Source organism: Lolium perenne, chromosome 7, assembly GCF_019359855.2.
Source record: "Lolium perenne isolate Kyuss_39 chromosome 7, Kyuss_2.0, whole genome shotgun sequence".
Classification (NCBI taxonomy): domain Eukaryota; kingdom Viridiplantae; phylum Streptophyta; class Magnoliopsida; order Poales; family Poaceae; genus Lolium; species Lolium perenne.
Window position 1 is genome coordinate 328719793 of NC_067250.2, and position 21173 is coordinate 328740965.

A 21173-nucleotide genomic window follows, 5' to 3' on the forward strand; every position below is an offset into this window, starting at 1 on the left:
CTGATGTTGGAGGGAGTTCCTGGTTTGCCCGGGCGGATGGCCCGGCCGCGGTGCTGGACCGGTCGGTTGACTCGAGTTCCCTTCCTTCTGGAAGGGACACTTTTCGCGGTACTCAAAGCCAAAGATGGCGACGGCTGCTGCAGGCGTGTTGGATTGGTGTCCATGCCTTCTCGGCACTGGTGTCAAGGAAGGAGGAAGCAGCGTGGTGGCAATTGCACCGTGGTCGAAGATGATGACCTGCTTGCGCTTGGTTGTAGTTCTTTCTGCAGGGGTCTTCTCTCAAGTTTATGGGATGATGACACAGGGCTCCGGAGATCTTCATGGGCTATGGTGGTCTTAGGGTGTTCTAGGTGTTTTTGGTCCTTTGTATTTGTGTTTCTCTGTGCTTGTAAGGGTCAACAACTTTGTATCTTTCCGTGATATGAATGCAGAGAAATTCTCAAAAAAAAAGGTTGTTCAGAAAATAGCGCAGATCACTTGCTGTAAAAAAACTTTACATGTCGCACCGGAAACCCAACTGGGCATGTAATAGTAGGGGCTGAAAGGGTGAATTGAATACAAACTTCAACTCGTGTCGCCGCTGAAATTTCATATCAGTCCAACTGCTTTCGTCGGTACAGTTGCCGAAATCCAGCCAAATTCCGGCGAATCTCAACCTAATCCGATCAGGATGTAGCATCGCGACCTTTCTAGACTATAGCAGGGCAGCTGACGGTAGGTGGCGCAGCGCGGGGCGGTGAGCTCGGGTCGGGACGGGGGAGGACGAGCGCACCGACGGGCCAGCGAGCTCAGGGCGGGCGCGTTGTTGGGCCAAGGGCGATGGCAGGGCTGGTGGAGGGCGGCAGCGAGCCCGGGCGTGAGGCTCGGCCTAGACCTAGGAAGAAGACGACCAAGCGAAAAAAAAGGAAAAAAGGGGTAAAAGGTAAAAAAACTGACAGGTGGGCCTTTAATGACATATTTCTGAATAAGTTGTTTTACAGTTTTGGTTTATGGATTCTGTTATGTGCCAACAATTTTTTGATCGTAAACACGAGTTCAGTGAACTAAACTTGGTGTTTTCAGTTCGCGTGTTTACGGGCTCTGTTAGAGATGCTCTAACTAATTGGGATTTGCTAGTTCTCAGCTCGTGGTCAGTTAAATCTTATTTCATTTAATTTGCAATGTGATTCGTGCTAGTTATGAGTTACAACTTGCAACTGAAATTTAATGACATCAAAAATAAAGTTAGTTGTCAGTTAACTAAGAAATAGTCACACCCTAACTAATTACCTCTTCTATAGATGTATCTACACATTTTAGTCACACATCTAGATAAAAAATTAAGAAGTACCTTTTTAAGTGGAGGAAGTACCTAGTATTAATTATTTTCGTGTATACTAGCTAAATGCCCTTGCATTGCTACGAGATAGAAAATGTTATGTGGTTAAACAATTGTCTTTATTTAAAAATGTGCATTAAACATGGCAACATGTGGATTCTATCTCCCCGCTTATTTCCTTGTTACAGTTTTAAAAATATGACATCACTTTACCATGGTCTACGTATTTTTTAAAAGGTTGGCAGATGTGTGAAATTGCCCTCACAAGATGATGACAATTGCTTAGTTACAAACTAGATTTAAATGTGCGTCTTGGCGCACGATCCCGTGAAATTCGAACCAATCTGCAGGTAAATGGGATTAAGTTCATAGGATTTAAAAAACCAAATCAGTAAGGTAAGAATAACAAAAGTAACTTTCGGTCACAACTTGCCACATGCAACCCACCTTACATATTGTTTACCGACGAATATAGCAATGGTGCAAACATCATTGGTACTAAAATGTTTCAAGAAGGTCAATGTATGCTATAAGGCGACACTGGTATATGAGTCCCTTGGCGCACGACCCTGTAAAATTGCTCCAATTTTCTTTTTGTATAACGATAATAAAAAATAGGTGGGAAGATGACAACACGTTTTTAATTATTACAAAACAAAGTCGGCACGATAAAGCATACCAAATGACGAACTGAGTAGCAAACTCTTATATACAATTCTAAATTTTTTGAGAAGGGAGCAGGAGATAAAAGAATTCCATTTCTATGGTAAAAGAAGAAAATAGAATTCCATTTCTATGGTAAAAGAAGAAAATAAAAGGTAAACCTTTGGATAGACGCTATTCTACAATTATGCTATGATGCCAGTGGTTATCCACAAGCAGTGTCACGAGATTTTTTTTTTCGAAATGGAGGAAATATCGCCCCAGCTTCTGCATCCAAAGGATGCACACGGCTTTTTTTATTAGATCATTCACAACACCTTACAAGAGCAATATATACAAAAGATCAAACTCAAAGCCACCTCGCTAAACCTACAGAGGGATGAAGGGGGTGACAATTCACCAACACATATCATCCAAAAAAACCAAATGCCTTCCCAGGCCGCCCAATAGCAGATGAGAAGCACATCCAGTCAAGCGGACTCTCAGCATACGCCAACGCACACGCCATAGAAGTTGCTACCGCCGTCTTCCTTGACTCCATCTTCAAGAGAGATCATCGCATTGACCATGCCAGGCCTGCCATCGATGCCGCCACGGCGCCAGACGACTCCACCATCCTGCGCATGTCCATCACACTGCATCCGTCCCGAGACACCGCTGCACCATGCCGCGGCGACTCGACGACGCCGACACAGGAAAAGCACACCGCTCCACCTTAGCACCACCACCATCCGTTGTCTGCTCCGAAAACGATACCCCCAGCAGGGAGAACAGCGTTGCGCGCCGCTATCGTCCGATCCGGGAGACCCGGGTCTAGGGTTTCCCCTGGAGCAGCCCAGACGAAGAAACGCAGACTGCAGAGACAATGCCTTCAACAAGGTAACGACGAAAGGCGCCGCCATCATCCGCCATGACCGAAGTCCGGGCCGGCTTTCACCGGCAGCTGCGCCTCGCCATCGGGAGCTAGGCGACGGATCGCAAGATCCGCCACGGCTAGCCACACAACTAGCCGATCTCCTCCAGCGAGAAGAAGACCACCACCGCGGTGCCACGGTCAGCGGCACCTGACGTCCGCCACCTGCCACCAGGTCGGCGCCATCACCACCATCGCCATCCAGGGCCGCCGCCCTTGGTGCCGTGATCCCAGCTCTTGAGGCGGAGCAACAGGAGATCCACCCCCATCCCCACCCGCCCGTCCATGCCAAGGCGAGGAAGGAGGAGAGGGTCCGGGGCCGCGCCGTCGCCCCCATCACCGCCCTCTTGGCGAGGCCACGGCGAGGAACAGCGGAGAGGGCTGCGCCGCCATGGCCAGGGCCGCGCCGCTGCCCCCAACACCGGCCGCCCGCGCCGCCATCAACCAGAACCGGGACCATCCCCCGGCGCGGAGGCGTGCCTCCTACCGCCGCACCAGGGGACCACGCGAGGATCCCCGCCGCCCCCATCACCAGCCGCGCCATGCTTCACCGGCGGCGGCCTCCAGGGACGACGAGGAGGGGAGGGGAGGGGGAGGGGAAGGCTGCGGCGGCGGCGGCGGCTAGGGTTCGCCTGAGTCGCCCTTGGAGGAGGACGACCCGTGTGTCCGTTCAGTTGCAGCAGTGTCACGAGATGATGCCTACCGACCACAAGTGCAGGGACCCAAATACACCAAGAGTCCAAGCCTTGTTCGTGGCCTGTTCATCGGAATTTGACTCTGTGAGACCCTGCAGTAAGATACAGGAAGATAAGACTAAAATCAACAGCTTGCGTATATGTAATATGCAGTACTCTCATTCCAACACAGCCATGAGAGTCGTCAGTGATGAAAAAACAATCAACCATGATAATGTATGTACCAAAAGGTTCTTTGTTTCCTCTCTTGGAAAAAATCTGAACTGGTACACATCTGAACATAACTGTTTTTTCCAGAGAGTACGGTAAAAGAGGGGGGCACTAATAAAATCATATCTACTGCATCTAATAGCTAGGTGCAATTGTGTAAGTTGTTTGCTTCATGATAAGTCCAGATAAACACCAAACTCAGATTGAGTTTCTGCTAAGAAAAACGAAGAAAAAAGAATAGGAAACACATATCTTTGTACTCGACTATATATTAATACGAAAAAGAAAGAAAAGGCAGAGGTTCAAATACATTGCAAAGTTATGCCTTTTGGTTCTTCCAACACCATCTAAGTTGTAGTAGCATTACTTGTTGATCTGGAAATAGCTTACTGATATGTCCCAAACGTATCTATAATTTCTTATGTTCCATGCTACTTTTATGATGATACTCACATGTTTTATACACACTTTATGTCATTATTATGCATTTTCCGGCACTAACCTATTGACGAGATGCCGAAGAGCCGATTCTTTGTTTTCTGCTGTTTTTGGTTTCAGAAATCCTAGTAAGGAAATATTCTCGGAATTGGACGAAATCAACGCCCAGGGGCCTATTTTTCCACGAAGCTTCCAGAAGTCCGAAGAGGAAACGAAGTGGGGCCACGAGGCGACGCCACACTAGGGCGGCGCGGCCAGGGCTTGGGCCGCGCCGGCCTGTTGTGTGGGGCCCTCGTGACGCCCCCTGAACTACCCTTCCGCCTACTTAAAGCCTTCGTCGCGAAACCCCTAGTACCGAGAGCCACGATACGGAAAACCTTCCAGAGACGCAGCCGCCGCCAATCCCATCTCGGGGGATTCAGGAGATCGCCTCCGGCACCCTGCCGGAGAGGGGAATCATCTCCCGGAGGACTCTTCATCGCCATGATCGCCTCCGGATCGATGTGTGAGTAGTTCACCCCTGGACCATGGGTCCATAGCAGTAGCTAGATGGTCGTCTTCTCCTAATTGTGCTATCATGTTCGATCTTGTGAGCTGCCTATCATGATCAAGATCGTTTATTTGTAATCCTACATGTTGTGTTTGTTGGGATCCGATGGATATTGAATACTATGTCAAGTTGATTATCAATCTATCATATATGAGTTGTTTATGTTCTTGCATGCTCTCCGTTGCTAGTAGATGCTCTGGCCAAGTTGATACTTGTGACTCCAAGAGAGAGTATTTATGCTCGATAGTGGGTTCATGCCTCCATAAATCTGGGACAGTGACAGAAAGTTCTAAGGTTGTGGATGTGTTGTTGCCACTAGGGATAAAACATCGATGCTATGTCTAAGGATATTTGTGTTGATTACATTACGCACCATACTTAATGCAATTGTCTGTTGCTTGCAACTTAATACCGGAAGGGGTTCGGATGATAACCTGAAAGTGGACTTTTTAGGCATAGATGCATGCTGGATGGCGGTCTATGTACTTTGTCGTAATGCCCTGATTAAATCTCATAGTACTCATCATGATATATGTATGTGCATTGTTATGCCTTCTTTATGTGTCAATTGCCCAACTGTAATTCGTTCACCCAACATGCTATTTATGGGAGAGACACCACTAGTGAACTGTGGACCCTGGTCTATTCTTTACATCTGAAATACAATCTACTGCAATATTTGTTCTTTATTGTTCTTCGTAAACAATCATCTTCCACACAATACGGTTAATCCTTTGTTCACAGCAAGCCGGTGAGATTGACAACCTCACTGTTACGTTGGGGCAAAGTACTTTGGTTGTGTTGTGCAGGTTCCACGTTGGCGCCGGAATCCCTGGTGTTGCGCCGCATTACATTTCGCCACCAACAACCTTCAACGTGCTTCTTGGCTCCTCCTGGTTCGATAAACCTTGGTTTCTTTCTGAGGGAAAACTTACTGCTGTGCACATCACACCTTTCTCTTGGGGTTCCCAACGGACGTGTGTCTCACGCGCATCAAGACTGTTTTCTGGCGCCGTTGCCGGGGAGATCAAGACACGCTGCAAGGGGAGTCTCCACTTCTAATCTCTTTACTTTGTTTTTGTCTTGCTTTATTTTATTTACTACTTTGTTTGCTGCATTAAAACAAAACACAAAAAAAATTAGTTGCTAGCTTACTTTATTTACTGTCTTGCTCTCTATATCAAAAACACAAAAAAATTAGTTACTTGCATTTACTTTATTTACCTTTTATTTATTTCATCATGTTTCCTCCTAAGTACACTCTAAAAGACATACCGGTAGGCCGTGGGTCTATAATTGGAAGAGATAATATAGAAGATTTTTTCACTCATGTTAGTACAGCTGAAGATTTTGAAGATAGACACTTGGTAGAACTTGCTCCTACTTATGAAATTGCTGCTGCTTCTTTAGTACACATGTTGGAAACTAAATTTGTTAATCTCAATCCTATAATTCAGCATATGTTTCTTACACTCTCCGATATGGAGGAAGGAGAAAAGAAAGATTTTGTCTTAGAAACCCTTCTTAAAGAATTTGGTGGTGTAGCAAGAGAGGCTAGAAAAGTCTTTATTAAATATAAGGTGCTTGGTTCTTACACCAACTTTGCTAGTACCCTTAAAAAGATGGACATTGATAGAATAAAGTACACTAATAATGTTAATGATGTAGGGGATATTAAGACATCAATACCTTGCAAGCTCGCAGGAATGTTCGAGGCACTAGAAAAGAATTATGATTGGATTGTTCCTGAAAATTTGTTTGATGAAAATAGCAAGCCTAAGAGTAATGAAAAAGGAGCCTCTGAAACTTACATAGATAAGATAACATGCATTGTTGAGGCAACTCCCAACACCTCTGGTAATAATGTTTATGCTTCATCTCTTGATAATACTTGATTCACACTTTCTGCGCCTAGCTGAAAGGCGTTAAAGAAAGCGCTTATGGGAGACAACCCATGTTTTTACTACAGTACTTTTGTTTTATATTTGAGTCTTGGAAGTTGTTACTACTGTAGCAACCTCTCCTTATCTTTATTTTATTGCATTGTTGTGCCAAGTAAAGTCTTTGATAGTAAAGTCAATACTAGATTTGGATTACTGCACAGAAACAGATTTCTTGCTGTCACGAATCTGGGCAGAATTCTCTGTAGGTAACTCAGAAACATCTGCAAATTTACGTGCGTGATCCTCAGATATGTACGCAACTTTCATTAAATTTGAGAATTTTCATCTGAGCAAGTTAAGTTCCCCTGTAAAATTCGTCTTTACGGACTGTTCTGTTTTGACAGATTCTGCCTTTTATTTCGCATTGCCTGTTTTGCTATGTTCGATGGATTTCTTTGTTCCATTAACTTTCAGTAGCTTTGTGCAATGTCCAGAAGTGTTAAGAATGATTATGTCACCTCTGAATATGTGAATTTTCAATTATGCACTAACCCTCTAATGAGTTTGTTTTGAGTTTGGTGTGGAGGAAGTTTTCAAGGGTCAAGAGAGGAGGATGATACAATATGATCAAGAAGAGTGAAAAGTCTAAGCTTGGGGATGCCCCCGTGGTTCATCCCTAAGCTTGGGGATGCCCAAGGCATCCCCTTCTTCATCGACAACATTATCAGGTTCCTCTAGTGAAACTATATTTTTATTCAGTCACATCTTATGTGCTTTGCTTGGAGCGTCTGTTTGCTTTAGTTTTTGTTTTGTTTGAATAAAATCGGATCCTAGCATTCTTTATATGGGAGAGAGACACGCTCCGCTGTTGCATATGAACACATGTGTTCTTAGCATTATTCTTAATGTTCATTGCGAAAGTTGAACTACCTCATTCATTGATATATGGTTGGAAACGGAAAATGCCGCATGTGGTAAATGGTATAATGTCTTGAATAATGTGATACTTGGCAATTGTTGTGCTCATATAGATCATGTTTAAGCTCTTGCATCATGTACCTTGCACCTATTAATGAAGAACTACATAGAGCTTGTTAAAATTTGGTTTGCATGATTGGTCTCTCTAAGTCTAGATATTTTCTGGTTGAGGTGTTTGAACAACAAGGAGACGATGTAAAGTCTTATAATGCTTACAATATGTTTATATGTGAGTCTTGCTGCACCATTTCATACTTGAGTTTGCTTCAAACAACCCTGCTAGCCTACCCTTGTATTGAGAGGGATTCTTCTCGTGCATCCAAATCCTTGAGCCAAATCCATGCCATTTGTGTCCACCATACCTACCTACCACATGGTATTTCTCCGCCATTCCAAAGTACATTACTTGAGTGCTACCTTTAAACTTCCATTCTTTGCCTTTACAATATATAGCTCATGGGACAAATAGCCTTAAAAACTATTGTGGTGAAGAATATGTACTTATGTATCTTATTTCTTAATAAGTTGCTTGTTGAGCGGTAACCATGTTTCTGGGGACGCCATCAACTTTTACCTTTGTTGAATATCATGTGAGTTGCTATGCATGTTCGTCTTGTCTGAAGTAAGGGCGATTTTCATGATCAAATGGTTTGAGTATGCATATTGTTAGAGAAGAACATTGGACCGCTAACTAAAGCCATGAATCATGGTGGAAGTTTCAGTTTGGACATAAAACCTCAATCTCTTATGAGAATATTATCTGTTGTTGAATGCTTAAGCATTAAAAGAGGAGTCCATTATCTGTTGTCTATGTTGTCCCGGTATGGGTGTCTAAGTTGAGAATGATCAAAAGCGAGAAATCCAGTGCGAACCTTCTCCTTAGACCCTTGTACAGGCGGCATAGAGGTACCCCTTTGTGACACTTGGTTGAAACATATGTTATGCAATGATAATCAGTGTTAATCCAAGCTAATTAGGACAAGGTGCGGGCACTATTAGTATACTATGCATGAGGCTTGCAACTTATAAGATATCTTATACATAACTCATATGATTTATTACTACCGTTGACAAAATTGTTTCTTGTTTTCAAAATGAAAAGCTCTAGCACAAAAATAGTAATCCATGCTTCCCTCTGCGAAGGGCCATTCTTCTACTTTATTGTTGAGTCAGTTTACCTACTTCCTTCTATCTTAGAAGCAAACACTTGTGTAAACCGTGTGCATTGATTCTTACATGTTTACCTATTGCACTTGTTATATTACTTAATGTTGACAATTATCCATGAGATATACATGTTGAAGTTGAAAGCAACCGCTGAAACTTATATCTTCCTTTTTGTTGTTTCAAAGCTTTCTACTAAGAATTTATTGCTTATGAGTTAACTGTTATGCAAGACTTATTGATGCTTGTCTTGAAAGTATTATTCATGAAAAGTCTTTGCTATATGATTCATTTGTTTACTCATTATCTCCATCATTGCTTCGAATCGCTGCATTCATCTCATGTGCTTTACAATAGTATTGATCAAGATTATGATAGCATGTCACTTCAGAAATTATCTTTGTTATCGTTTACCTACTCGAGGGCGAGTAGGAACTAAGCTTGGGGATGCTTGATACGTCCAAAACGTATCTATAATTTCTTATGTTCCATGCTACTTTTATGATGATACTCACATGTTTTATACACACTTTATGTCATTATTATGCATTTTCCAGCACTAACCTATTGACGAGATGCCGAAGAGCCAGTTGCTGTTTTCTGTTGTTTTTGGTTTCAGAAATCCTAGTAATGAAATATTCTCGGAATTGGACGAAATCAACGCCCAGGGGCATATTTTTCCACGAAGCTTCCAGAAGTCCGAAGAGGAAACGAAGTGGGGCCACGAGGCGACGCCACACTAGGGCGGCGCGGCCAGGGCTTGGGCCGCGCCGGCCTGTTGTGTGGGGCCCTCGTGACGCCCCCTGACCTACCCTTCCGCCTACTTAAAACCTTCGTCGCGAAACCCCCAGTACCGAGAGCCACGATACGGAAAACCTTCCAGAGACGCAGCCGCCGCCAATCCCATCTCGGGGGATTCAGGAGATCGCCTCCGGCACCCTGCCGGAGAGGGGAATCATCTCCCGGAGGACTCTTCATCGCCATGATCGCCTCCGGATCGATGTGTGAGTAGTTCACCCCTGGACCATGGGTCCATAGCAGTAGCTAGATGGTCGTCTTCTCCTAATTGTGCTATCATGTTCGATCTTGTGAGCTGCCTATCATGATCAAGATCGTTTATTTGTAATCCTACATGTTGTGTTTGTTGGGATCCGATGGATATTGAATACTATGTCAAGTTGATTATCAATCTATCATATATGAGTTGTTTATGTTCTTGCATGCTCTCCGTTGCTAGTAGAGGCTCTGGCCAAGTTGATACTTGTGACTCCAAGAGGGAGTATTTATGCTCGATAGTGGGTTCATGCCTCCATTAAATCTGGGACAGTGACAGAAAGTTCTAAGGTTGTGGATGTGCTGTTGCCACTAGGGATAAAACATCGATGCTATGTCTAAGAATATTTGTGTTGATTACATTACGCACCATACTTAATGCAATTGTCTGTTGCTTGCAACTTAATACCGGAAGGGGTTCGGATGATAACCTGAAAGTGGACTTTTTAGGCATAGATGCATGCTGGATGGCGGTCTATGTACTTTGTCGTAATGCCCTGATTAAATCTCATAGTACTCATCATGATATATGTATGTGCATTGTTATGCCTTCTTTATGTGTCAATTGCCCAACTGTAATTCGTTCACCCAACATGCTATTTATGGGAGAGACACCACTAGTGAACTGTGGACCCCGGTCTATTCTTTACATCTGAAATACAATCTACTGCAATACTTGTTCTTTACTGTTCTTCGCAAACAATCATCTTCCACACAATATGGTTAATCCTTTGTTCACAGCAAGCCGGTGAGATTGACAACCTCACTGTTACGTTGGGGCAAAGTACTTTGGTTGTGTTGTGCAGGTTCCACGTTGGCGCCGGAATTCCTGGTGTTCCGCCGCATTACATTTCGCCACCAACAACCTTCAACGTGCTTCTTGGCTCCTCCTGGTTCGATAAACCTTGGTTTTTTTCTGAGGGAAAACTTACTGCTGTGCACATCACACCTTTCTCTTGGGGTTCCCAACGGACGTGTGTCTCACGCGCATCACTTACCAGATGCCATCAACTCCGTCAGCAATGTGCTTTTCTTGTGCTGGAATCAAGGCAGACACATGCAGTGATTTAATACACCCTTCAAAACAACAAATGTGGCACTGTTATTAACAGGTAAAAGTTTTAACCAAAATAAATCGAAATTTGGCTAATGTTACCTTTGTCATCCGAATCATGTGCAGAAATTAGCCGTTCAGACTCTGTTCCCATACAGACCACGTGAGATAACACCAGCTGTGTCTATCGAATCTGCGATGGCAAGTGCAGGTACCGCAGCCATCCATCCGGCCAACGGTCACGCCAACCTGCAGATTACGCCATATCCCTCAACAATAGATCTCTGTGATATGTCCAACTACAACCTTGGAATCCTTGATATCTCTCTCTCTCTCTCAACCTCATGTTAGTTTAGTATACGAATTTATTGGTAATTTTCTATTACTTACTATGATTGTTTTGTAGAAATGGGGGATATTCCTATTCAATCTCAGGTATGCCATTCGCTCGACAGTATCATTCGCCTCTGAATACCATGGAGTTGATCTAATACACGAGTGATACTGATACAAATGAATTATTGCTATTTGTTGTTCTTCTACTGTTGAACTACTTGATTATGCTGGTATAACGACAATTCTAGCATCGACGAGAGGATCCGGTATGCCGGGTTCTTATTGTCTTCATGTTAATATTGTTCTATGCAGGCTTGCAGACTATTGAATAAGATTTAATAAATGTTTACAGGTTTTCCTACTCAGGAACCATCTCATTTTGTATACCTTTGGTTATTCTTCCGCTCAAAATGGTTCAAGGTGACACTAATTCCTATCCGTGCGCATTTATGCTGCAAGGTTCTCATAGCATGAAATTTCTATGTCTGTTGCTCCAGTGCACCCACAATACAGTTAAGTTATAGTATCTTGAATTATTGTGAAAATAATCTCATCAACCATTGTTCTTCTCTCATGTTGGTTGTGCATATTAATAATTAAAATATGGATATACTATAATTATGTATACACAACAACTCCCAATTAATGTCCCGCTGCAACGTGTGGGGTATCATCAAGTTCACATAGTAATTTCAGCTCTGGAAACACAACTAATCCACCATAGTAATTTCATCCTTAATTCCTCAATATTTATAAAACATACTTTTCGTATGGGAACTGAACATTCTCATTCTCAAATGGAAAACACACATTTAGACACACATTTAGACAGAGAGAAAATGTATACTCTGGAAAGTAGTATCCCTGATCTAATTGCTCACCTTGTGAAGTAATCACATGTAGTATACTTCAGAAGCCAAACCAGTGGTTGCATCCATTGGTAAAGTCAAATATTCGAGGAGGGACTGAACTTATAAGTATATGTTGCGCTAATCCATCATCAGAAATATTGTAGTGGTACCTACAATTATAACACAGTAAGCAGTGTAAATTTCTCTCTGATATTTACCTCCATAAGGAAGATAATTGTGGCACACTGCCATCTCCTTTATAGGCCAACGCGCATTATCAGAATTGGAAATTTTGACACACACATCAAACCAGCTTAAGGAGCAACCTACAAACACAATAACACCTGCAGGAGAACAGAACAATGTTGAACTATCAAACAGAGGAGACTCATAGAAGAGGATACTGGCCCACAACACCTTTGTTGTATGCTCAAAAATTAATCAAAGGCCCAAAACATAAAGACATAATTTTTTCTACCATTCTCTGTAGATTTTAATACTAAAAACTTTTAGCAGCAAACATTATCTCTTCTTAATTTTTAGTGAATTTTACAATGCATCGCAGATGCCCGGTATGATGCTTCTAACAGTTTGGGTACGTTGCATAAACTCAGGTTTAAAATTCAAACGTGTTGAACTGAGCAAAAGAACAAAGGATTTATACCTAGATCTATAGGAAGCAGTCAACAACCCAATCAGGAGACCAAGGCCTGCAGGGCAACACCAAAGGGGGAGCAAGGACTGCAAGATAACACCACAGATTGAGTACAAAGTTATAGTAGCATGTATCAAAAGCACTACAATCATGCCACTGAAGTTACACCTACTTAATCACAGATTCTTTAGTGTAAAAATATGTAGTCTGAATAGGTGGACAGGAAATGCCCGCTTGTCTGGAAACTGAGATGAGATGAATAAGGATTTAGTGTGTTAATTACTCAAGACATGCATGAATGGTTATGCGTAGGTCATGAAGCAGGAATACCATCAGATTTAGTGTATAAAGTTAGGATAAAAATATCATGACCATGTCTAGTAAAAAGGAAAGCACATTGGCATTGGCACATCATATGGTGAGAAAATAGAACTCAAGTTCAGAACTATACCTCTTTGCTACTGTTGTGTCTCTTTCTAACATCACAGAAAGAATCTACAAATATTTAAAATCAATAATTAGCATTCATATTGTTGAACTCTTGAGTCCTGATTGAGAAACGGAAATATTTGACTGTGAAGGTCAATAGTTGTTGCGGTCAAAACCCACCGGCGGGCAGCGACGGGCAACACAGTAGAGCCGGGAACAACTTAGGGCTGCGGCTGGCCCTGGTCCCTCCGAGCGACGGCCCGCAAAGCCTCTGGTACACACGTCCGATGCTGGTGCAAGGGCGTGCCACCTGACCTATACCTGGTCAGGAAGGTGATGGAGATGCCTCGCTTAGTTTCCTGCATGGCATACACGTAAACATTAAATACGAGTCTCGATCGGCTCTCAGGTTATCCTGTGAATCGGCTCAAGGAGCCGATCCACCCATGATTCGTACGAGGTGCACGAATATATGGTGGTCCTGCTTGATCAAGATAAAGCTAAAACGATCTACGACGATTTAGGGTTTTCACCGCATAATCGGATCATCCTACTCACGATTGGGCCTCGCGGCCACGCACGGTGATCGTAAGCCGATCCTAGACAAGGCCTAAAAACCAACACGAGGTTGATCCCCGGAACATCCTGTCTAGGACTAGCAAACGACACCCTATGTGCCGCTGGATCCTCCAACCCTTTGTAAGGCCTAACTATTGCAGATATTAAACTAATCCTTGAAGAACAAGGAGCAACCGTAACGGATCGGATCTACTAAATAATGATCAAGCGGGGTGCCGCCCCTACACCTAAGATAGGTGTAAGGGCGGCCAGATATGCAAGGGTTGCACTACGATAGCATATGATACGAAGAACAATGCTAACCCTAACATATCTAAGATAACTACGTTGCTCGCCATAAAAAAGGCTTCAGTACGAGCAACGCATGAACAACGGAAATAAGCTTGTGCTGCCTAGATCGCAAGATGCGATCTAGGCAGCATGATGCTTACCGGTAGAAACCCTCGAGATGAAGGAGTTGGCGATGCGCCGAGATTGATTTGTGGTTGAACGTTGGTTGTTGTTTATTTCATAAACCCTAGATACATATTTATAGTCCAGGGGACTTTCTAACGTGGGAATAATCCCAACCGTGCACGAGGCAAACTCTAACTAACCGACACGTAATCTACTATGTTACAGATACAAGGGCAAACTAGCCCAAACTTTGCATAACAGGCCGATTCACGTTTTTTCTTCCATGTATATTCTTCAAGTCCATCTTGATCGCGGCCCACCTCTGACTCGGTCAAATCCTGGTGATAACACATGCCCCCCTGGTTTTGGTAATGATAATTTCAAAACCACGCTGTTTTTCCTTCGAAGGGTCATGTCGTGGCAGAGCAGAACCGTTGCAGTATCATTCATCATGATGCCCTGTCTTCTCAGCTTCTCTGCAAAATTCGATAGCTTTAGCATCACCTCCTCGGAAACTGCAATGGCATTAAATCTCCACCAGGCTCCTCATTATTTAACCGTGCCGATCGATTAGCCCTCTTCATCCCCTTCCTCTGTTCTAGCTATCGGCACCAAACAACCCTCTTCCCCTGTAGCAATGTCTTCCTCTTCTTCCGTCTCCTCCGGCCTCTCCCTCCAATCTTTTTCCTCGAGCGAGCCGGAGTGGAACTCCGATCACGGACCAGACGGCGACCTGCCTCTGACCGATGGGGAAGACGACCTCAAGTTCCTCATCGAAGGGGAGCTGATAAGCGAAAGCGAAGACGACCTTCATCCCTGGGTGAACCCCACCTCCTCCGACGGGAAGGGGGAAGAAGAAGAAGTAGAGGAAGAAGAGGAAAAGGAGGAGGGCGGCCCCTCCTCCCCCGCTAAGCTTCTGCCGGCAAAGCGATTCCGCGCTTGGGCGGACAGTGAAGACGATGATGATGACGAGGAGGAGGAGGAGGAGGAGAATGAATCCTCCTCCTCCATCGGGTACCCGCCGACAAAGCGCTTCCGCTCTTGGGCGGACAGCGAGGATGATGATGATGACGAGGAAGACGAAGCTCCGGCCGAGGGCTGGGGCAGCAGCGACGAGGAACTTCCTGGGAGCAGCGCCGACGACATCGACGACGGCGACGATGAGGACAGCGACAACTAGTAGAGTAGGACTAGTAGTAGCAGTGCACTAGGCACCAGATCCCCCTTTTGAGAGCCATCGGCTCTTTCCTGTAAAGCCGCTCCTTTGAATTAATGAAAATTGTTCTTCCAATTCATCTTTCAATTAATCCAATTCCAATCCTTCCGCTTGCCACACCAAGACCGATAGCAACGTATCGGATTCTTTTTCCTTAGACGCCCGTGAAGCCGGACTCAAATATTGCTTAGACCGTCAGTCAAGTACTTCTCAAATTCAGACCGCGATTTGATACCTGACCATAAAATTTCGCAATCCCATAGCCGATGACTATTCATCGGCTATTTTGAGAATCCAGTCTCTTTCCTTTTCTCGCAGCAACAGGACGGTCCAAACCCCGTAAAAGCCGACGGCTTCCTTTTCCGGCTCCTCTCCATAGCTTTAGCAGTCTTCTTCTGCAACACCTCACTGCTTTCGGAGAAGATTACGATGCAGGGTCAGCCGATGCAACTCCAATCGGCTCCAAAAACAGAGCATCTACCAAGTTAGTTGCCCCCCGAGCCTTAATCAAGGCGAGAATACCGACGAGGATGCACAGGTCAAACCAAAAGGCTTTGACCTTAGGTAATCTGGTAATCCGAGATAGCCACCCTGAAGAGTCAGCCAGACTTGCCCCCATTGATCAGCTTTCTTCCACTGAACGCCGATGTTGTAGATGAAACACCAACAGCTTAACTGACGCAAAGGGTTGTCGGCTCATTGCAGCCGAACTGAAAACCATCTTGGCAAAAATGTGAGCCCTGAGCACATAGCCGGTAGGTCTTGGTCTTGTGTAATTGTACTAGAGTCGATGACTGTGCATCGGCTTTGTCCCTTAGTTCTAAAGTCGATGTCCTTGCATCGGCTGTATGCTTTTTTTTTAGCTGGCCGATTTTTTCTAATCGGCCCCCAATGTTTCACTGCACACATGTTCATTTGCACGTGTTCATCTGATTAGGTGCCCCCCGAGCCGAATTTGTCAGGTAACTGCAGATATCGGCTCTGTAGTTTAGCCAAGGCATTGTATTTTCTCGTCGGCTCCGGTAGGACCAATGTTGATTCTTCTTAACTCACTAGCCGACGTAAAAACCGCTGCCAAGTAGATTGATGTTGAACACAAGCAGAACATGTGGTGAGGATGATTTTGGCCGATTGCTGGAATCGGCCTCCATATTGATCGAAGTGTTCAATGAAGGCATTGTGCTTTTCCTTCATATACCTTTGGGGGCCGATCCCAAGAATCGGCCTCGCCACATTTGCTCATCGGTTTGTTCTTGCTACACGGTCAGGCCGGTGGATAAGACCAGCCCAACCTCATCCTTTGTCATGTCGATGCGCTCGCTGTCGTCCACCTTGAGTGCATCGTGTAATCCTGGAGCACTAAGCTCCGTCGGAAGGACGAGCACCATGTTTGTGCCAGCCGATGTATCATCATCGGCTTTCCTTTGCTTGGGGCGCCACTCCATTTTCCGTGGTCGACCCTCTTCATCCAGGGTTCGCTGAATTTTCGCGGCCAGATCAGGTCGCGCCTTTCTTAGCGTGTGCAGGTATAACCTTTCGGCTTCCTCCAAGCCGCGCAATCGCTGAACCCTACGCTTTTGGGAACGGCTGAGTCCATCAGGGCACCACCTTGGCCGGTGGTACCTGTCTTCTTCTTCTTGTCCCTCGTCTTCCAAATCCTCAAGATCTTCCATCCGAGGGGACTCAGCGCGTTTGCTTCGAGGCGGGAGAGGCCCTAAGCGTTGGAACACGGACACGTTGGCTGCCTCCTTCTTCTTTTGGTTGCATTCTGGGCAATTGCCGATTGTAGGCAATCGGCTCATTCCTGAATCCCAGCAGTGTCTGAAGAAGGGGCAGTCCCAGTGCTTATCTTCGTCGTCCTGCTCCCTCGACTTTTCCTTGGCACGGCGCTCGTACTCCTCCTCATCGCGATCATGCCGACGATGTCTTCTGGCTTCTCTAGCCAGACGATCTCTTTCATCATCATCGCTGGATCGTCGGCGTTGGTCATACTGACTCACATACTTATTGAGGAGGTGATCAGAGAGGGGTCGCTGATATCTTATGTTCTTCACTTCTCCCTCTGTGACGTAGCGCTTGCCATCATGACGGAGCCGATCGCGTGGAGCGGCCTCCTCTGTGTCCTTGCTACGAGAGCAGCTGCCCTCGTCTCCATCCTTGCCAGAGTGGTGCCCAGGTCCTACCATGTTGATGCTGAACGAGGATCCTGGCTGGCAACCTTCAGGGTAAGTGCACTCCACCATGTTAACGGCGGGGAAAGGGTGAGTGTCGACCTTCATGGCGTACTGGTTGAAAATCAGACGTCCTTGTTCTATCGCCATTTGGATCTGCTGACGCCACACCCTGCAGTCGTTGGTGGCATGGGAGAGTGAGTTATGCCATTTGCAGTATGGCTTTCCGTTCAGCTCCTGTACCGTGGGGAATTTGAGACCTTCGGGTATCTTCAACTGCTTCTCCTTGAGCAGGAGGTCGAAGATTTGCTCAGTTTTGGTCACGTCAAAATCAAACCCTCTGGGCGGACCTGGTGGCTTAACCCATTTGCAGGACACGGGGGTTGCCCCCCGAATCCATTCAGCCACTGCTACCTCTTGATCTCCCGCAGAAACTTCGTCTTCCTCTGCCTTGACCAGGACTACTGCACGCTTGAATTTGTCCTGGTACAGGTCCGGGTGGCGCCGTTCATATGCTGACAGTTTCTGAACCATGTGCGCCAGTGAAGGGTAGTCTGCTTGGGAAGCCATGTCCTTGATTTGTGAGGCAAGGCCCACCACTGCCAACTCGACTGCTTCTTTTTCAGTCACACGAGCCGAATAGCATCGGTTCCTTAGATTTCTGAAGCGCTGGATGTATTCTGCCACAGCTTCTCCACGCTTCTGACGTATCTGTGCTAGATCGGCAAGGCCAGACTCGGAAGCTTCTGAGTGAAACTGCATGTGGAACTGTTCTTCCAACTGCTTCCAAGTCCGGATCGAGTCTGGTGGCAACGAAGTGTACCACCCGAAAGCCGATCCCGTGAGGGACTGTGCGAAGAACCTCACGCGTAGTGGATCCGACGCTGAGGCCGTTCCTAGCTGTGCCAAATATCGGCTCACATGCTCGATGGAGCTGGAACCATCTGATCCACTAAACTTGGAGAAGTCAGGGAGCCGATACTTGGGTGGTAGCGGGACCAACTCGTATTCATCGGGGTACGGCTTGGAATAGCCGATTGTCCTCCTTTTCGGCACCATGCCGAACTGGTCCCTCAGGATCATGCTGATCTGATCCGCGGTGCTGGCTGCAGGAGTCGAACTCTGAAGATTCGCCGGGGTGGCGTACTTAGCCAGCCATGCTTGCTTTTCCAGCTCTGAGCCAACTGCAGGAGCTGAGCTCTGGAGGTTCGTCGGGGTGGCATATTTAGTTAGCCACGTCTGCTTCTCAAGATCTATTGCTGACGTTCCCCCTGCTTTCCTAGAAGTCCCTGATGTTGCGGCCTGGCTTGTGAGTGCCCAGTTACCGCAGTCTGGCACGTACGTGCACATGTACCCGTGAGGGATCTCCTTAGGCGCCTCATGCAAGAACTGGCAGTCACTAGGGTCACCACCGATCTTGTAGACGACGAATGCCGGTGAATTCGGCACTTCTGGTGCTGCCAACGCAAATGGCAGCGGTGGACGGAACTGGAGTGGCATCTCTTCTTGGTGTGTCCCGAGAGCTGGTCCTGACGGAGAATACTGGTGCCTCATGATCTCCTGGATCACCCGGAGAGCGACACGCTCCAAAGTGTTCACCAGGTTCTCAGAGTGGCGATGCAGCGAGTGAGCCACCAGGTAGTTGATCTCCTGACGTAGGGACCTGGTGCGTTCTTCTGACGGGGCAGAGAGGTCTATCCCATCGAGCGCACCATCAGGCGAGAACCCCTTCCACCTGATGCCATGTGAACGGGTTCTGTGAAAAGAGCCGATGAGGTCGGCTTCGAGGATTGCTTTGACCTCGTCATACTTCTTCTTGAGCTCGTCGGTCAGATCCTCGTACGTGGATCAGGGTGCCGTCCGCCATCTCAGATGTAGATGGCGATGTGGTTGATGTCGAAGCTTGTCCCACCGGGCGTGCCAGAATGTGTTGCGGTCAAAACCCACCGGCGGGCAGCGACGGGCAACACAGTAGAGCCGGGAACAACTTAGGGCTGCGGCTGGCCCTGGTCCCTCCGAGCGACGGCCCGCAAAGCCTCTGGTACACACGTCCGATGCTGGTGCAAGGGCGTGCCACCTGACCTATACCTGGTCAGGAAGGTGATGGAGATGCCTCGCTTAGTTTCCTGCATGGCATACACGTAAACATTAAATACGAGCCTCGATCGGCTCTCAGGTTATCCTGTGAATCGGCTCAAGGAGCCGATCCACCCATGATTCGTACGAGGTGCACGAATATATGGTGGTCCTGCTTGATCAAGGTAAAGCTAAAACGATCTACGATGATTTAGGGTTTTCACCGCATAATCGGATCATCCTACTCACGATTGGGCCTCGCGGCCACGCACGGTGATCGTAAGCCGATCCTAGACAAGGCCTAAAAACCAACACGAGGTTGATCCCCGGAACATCCTGTCTAGGACTAGCAAACGACACCCTACGTGCCGCTGGATCCTCCAACCCTTTGTAAGGCCTAACTATTGCAGATATTAAACTAATCCTTGAAGAACAAGGAGCAACCGTAACGGATCGGATCTACTAAATAATGATCAAGCGGGGTGCCGCCCCTACACCTAAGATAGGTGTAAGGGCGGCCAGATATGCAAGGGTTGCACTACGATAGCATATGATACGAAGAACAATGCTAACCCTAACATATCTAAGATAACTACGTTGCTCGCCATAAAAAAGGCTTCAGTACGAGCAACGCATGAACAACGGAAATAAGCTTGTGCTGCCTAGATCGCAAGATGCGATCTAGGCAGCATGATGCTTACCGGTAGAAACCCTCGAGATGAAGGAGTTGGCGATGCGCCGAGATTGATTTGTGGTTGAACGTTGGTTGTTGTTTATTTCATAAACCCTAGATACATATTTATAGTCCAGGGGACTTTCTAACGTGGGAATAATCCCAACCGTGCACGAGGCAAACTCTAACTAACCGACACGTAATCTACTATGTTACAGATACAAGGGCAAACTAGCCCAAACTTTGCATAACAGGCCGATTCACGTTTTTTCTTCCATGTATATTCTTCAAGTCCATCTTGATCGCGGCCCACCTCTGACTCGGTCAAATCCTGGTGATAACAATAGTGAACCAATATCCATCAACAAACTGAATCAATGTGTGATCCTAGACAACAAGAAGTGAATCACTTCACCTAAATCTGTCACTTTTGCCGCATTATCCCAAGGAGCACCTCAACCTCTCACTGGTACATAGACCAACCAATATCGCTGCACCAAGGGGAGAATAAAAAAAATGGATTCCAGCTGAAAAACCGTCACTGATCTAGCTTCTAGTACATCTTGCAGTCATGCACCTTCTTTACATGTGCCTTTTCAGATTTTTATTATCAAGAATTTTCTTGTAAATTAAAAAAACTAACGCTCCAACAAAATTAACTTAATAATAATTTTTCAAATTATGTATGTTGATGCCAACCCCTCATGGCAGCTTATATCACTAAATAATTATAAGCAACACATATGCATCAACTCTCAGGCTACTTATTGGATTACATAGATAACACTAAAATACACATTAGAAGGTGGAAATGGCCATGACCATGCTAAGAGAGAATAAAATTGCAGACAAACCAACCTCAAACTTCTTTG

General features: G+C 45.8%; 2 long non-coding RNA genes across 2 annotated transcripts; both read right to left on the reverse strand.

Annotated features, from left to right (window-relative positions):
* Positions 1 to 3572: 3572 nt before the first annotated feature.
* Positions 3573 to 12282, reverse strand: LOC127313333 (uncharacterized). Its single transcript, XR_007858896.1, has 3 exons — positions 12137 to 12282; positions 10864 to 10942; positions 3573 to 3681 (listed from the first exon to the last, which is right to left on the reverse strand). It is a non-coding gene; the product is annotated as an uncharacterized lncRNA (long non-coding RNA).
* A 485-nt stretch (positions 12283 to 12767) lies between these two features.
* Positions 12768 to 20810, reverse strand: LOC127313334 (uncharacterized). Its single transcript, XR_007858897.2, has 3 exons — positions 20717 to 20810; positions 13213 to 13256; positions 12768 to 12847 (listed from the first exon to the last, which is right to left on the reverse strand). It is a non-coding gene; the product is annotated as an uncharacterized lncRNA (long non-coding RNA).
* Between the last annotated feature and the right edge of the window lie 363 nt (positions 20811 to 21173).